This window comes from Carlito syrichta, unplaced genomic scaffold (assembly GCF_000164805.1).
Source record: "Carlito syrichta isolate Samal-C Ts95f unplaced genomic scaffold, Tarsius_syrichta-2.0.1 Scaffold186900, whole genome shotgun sequence".
Taxonomy (NCBI): Eukaryota; Metazoa; Chordata; class Mammalia; order Primates; family Tarsiidae; genus Carlito; species Carlito syrichta.
The window spans coordinates 1-3,190 of NW_007130996.1; the positions used below are offsets into that span (position 1 = coordinate 1).

General features: G+C 46.4%; 1 pseudogene; it reads left to right on the forward strand.

The window, feature by feature from the left end:
• Positions 1–1,597: 1,597 nt before the first annotated feature.
• Positions 1,598–2,064, forward strand: LOC103252967 (annotated as a pseudogene).
• The last annotated feature ends 1,126 nt before the right edge of the window (positions 2,065–3,190 follow it).

Genomic DNA, 3,190 nt, shown 5'->3' on the forward strand with positions numbered 1-3,190 from the left:
TCAGCACTTTGGGAGGCTGAGGTGGAGTGGATTGCTTGAGCTGAGGGTTCAAGACTATCCCAGGAAACTTGGCAAGACTTTGTCCCTACAATAAATCAAATATTAGCCTGGTGTGGAAGTGTGCACATGTAATTCTGGCTACTTGGAAGGCTGAGGTGGAAGGATCATAGATCCCCAGTGGATCGATGTTTTTGTATGGCAGGGTCAGGTGCTTTACAGCTCTGAAAGCGTCTGGTACCAGGTCTAAAGTAAGATCATGTTAGAGGCTGCTCCATGCAGAACTTGGGCATTATTAGACAAATGTGTAAAAGGTATGGTTTCTTAAGTCCAAACTAAGTCACAGGCAGGGCCAAGGCTAACCCAGTGGGTGGCCCTTGAAGGGCTGAATTGCATAAGGCTTGCTTCTATTGGATGAGAGAAGAAGAAACTTGGTGTATGGGCATCCCCATTTTCCCTAATATAGTATAAGACACCATCATTTATAACTATCAGTAAAACACGTCAGGCACCACAGAAGGCTAGAGGGTGTTGTTTGCATTTTAGAATTTGTGGATTTATACTTGGATTGTGGCAATTCTAGGCAGATGACAGTAAACTATTTGGTTCTATCCCAATCACTATTTTCTGGTCAATGGAAGATAAGTATCTTGGAGAGGGGCACCTTTGACAAAGGCACAGGCCAATTCCTAAAATGCCCAAGCAGCACCACACTGGATATCTCATTCCTTTTTATTTGGATTTTGCCTGCCATAAAATTCTTGGTCAGTTTTCTGCTCAAGGCTCTGCCTTGCCCCTTTAATTTATTTTGAGGTTTTGGGGATTGAACAAATAGCACCCTATATTCTCCACCTGAAAGACAGGCAGATGAGTCAGGTGGATAGAAATCCAAGTATCATGGTCATCACTGATGAAATTGGAGGAAAGTGGATCAGCCCGCTGGAAGGTGGTGTTGCTAGTTAATCCTGAATGGACATGTTTATTCATCCAGATACTGGTGCAACCTCTTCATACTCACAGGTCTTCCCTGGTAGGGGCAGACTTTTTACAACATGTCAGAGAGCAGGTGGGTAAAGGTCTGCAGGTATCCAAGTAGAGGAGATAGGGAGGGTTGGAATTCTGTAACCTGACTCATGTTGCCTCTCGTTGGGGAAAAAGGCCAAGAGTGTCACTCAGATGGGACCCCTATGTATGTGAATAAGGTCCCGGGGTCGCTGTAGCAAATTATCACAAACCAGATGGTTGCAAATAACAGAAAGGTACTCTATCACAGTTCTAGAGGCCAAAAGTCACAAATCAAAGTGTAGGTAAGGCCATGCTCTGGTGGAAGACTCTACTTCTCTGCTCTTCTCAGTGTTCCTGCGCTTGTGGCTGCATGCCTCCAATTTCTGCCTCTGTCTTCACATGGTCTTCCCCTCCTGTACGTGTGTCGTACACATCCTCTTCTTACTCTTACATGGACATTGGCTATTAGATTTGGGCCCAAGTCGGGTCCCGGCAGCAGCGGCAGCACCATCCTGTTCTCTGGCTCTCCTCACCATCTCTCCTCATCACTTCTAGAAACTTGGCCTCTGGTGTGGCTGTCTCTGATGGCGTCATCAAGGTGTTCAATGACATGAAGGTGCGCTAGTCTTCCACACCAGAAGAGGTGAAGAAGCACAAGAAGGTGGTGCTCTCTTCTGCTTGAGTGAGGACAAGAAGAACATCATCCTGGAGGAGGGTAAGGAGATCCTGGTAGGTGATGTGGGCCAGAATGTCGATGACCCGTACGCCACCTTTGTCAAGACGCTGCCAGACAAGGACTGCTGCTATGCCCTCTATGACGCAACCTATGAGACCAAGGAGAGCAAGAAGGAGGACCTGGTGTTTATCTTCTGGGCTCCTGAGTGTGCACCCCTTAAGAGTAAAATGATTTATGCCAGCTCCAAGGATGCCATCAAGAAGAAACTGACAGGAATCAAACATGAATTACAAGCAAACTGCTACGAGGAGGTCAAGGATCGCTGCACCCTCGCAGAGAAACTGGGGGGCAGTACTGTCATCTCCCTGGAGGGCAAGCCTTTGTGAGGATATTCTGGCCCCCTGCCTGGAACATCTGACAGCCCCAGACCTGCTCTCAGGGTTTACAGGCTGCCCCCTTCCTGCCAGACCGGAGGGACTGAGGGGATCCCAGCAGGGGGAGGGCAATCCTTTCACCTCAGTTGCCAAACAGCCCCTCACCCCCTGGATTTCACTCCCTCCATCCCTGAGGGTTCTGGCCTTCCCAAACCACTTTTGATCTTGATTCCACTTGGGTTGAAGCAGACCAAGTTCCCACCGGAACCCCAGTTTGGGGGGAGCCTGTGTTTTTTTTTTTTTTTAACAAACCCTCACTAGCCACCTGTTCCTCTCCCTTGCCATGCTGCCAACTTCTAACTGCATAATGACTCTGTGCTTGTCTGTTTAGTACTGTGTACAAATGGAATGTTGTGGAGATGATCCCTCCCCATGCCGGCTGGTTCCTCTCCCTTTTCCCTTGGTCATGGCCATTCATGGAAGCAGGGCCAGTAAGGACCTTCGATTAAAAAACAACAAAAAAAGACAATTAAAAAAAAAGATTTGGGCCCACTCAGATAATCTAGTATGATGTCATCTTGAGATTCTTAACTTAATTGCATGGCAAAGACCTTTTATTTTAACCAAAGAAGGTCATATTCATACATTTTGGAGATTGGGACATGGGCATATCTTCTTAGAGGACATCATTCAACATACTACACTATAAAAACATGAAGAGTGTTCTTTCTCAGCAGTGCAGATATCAGGTTCATCCTGGTAACCCTCCTCCCCTTGCTGGTAACCCTCTAACCTCAGCAGTCTACCCTCTTGGCAGCAGTCAGATGTGGTGCCCTTGAGTCACAAGAAGATCCCAGGCAGTCTGCCTACATAATCAGTAGTAATCATCAACTGCCCTGTCCTTTTCCTTTTTGCTTGCATGTATTTTAAGTAAATGTTTGAAATTATTCCTTGGTGAGTCCTTCCCTTGTCAACCACCCTTGGAATGATGAGAACTAGGGCTTTAATAGAAAAGAAGAAAAATTATATTTTAATGCTCCAGAAATGTGTGGGAAAGGAAAGAGAGGGAGAGAGAAGGAAAAATGGCAAACAGCTGAAAAATCAGTGAAAACTTTTGGTTGATAGATGGCCCATAACT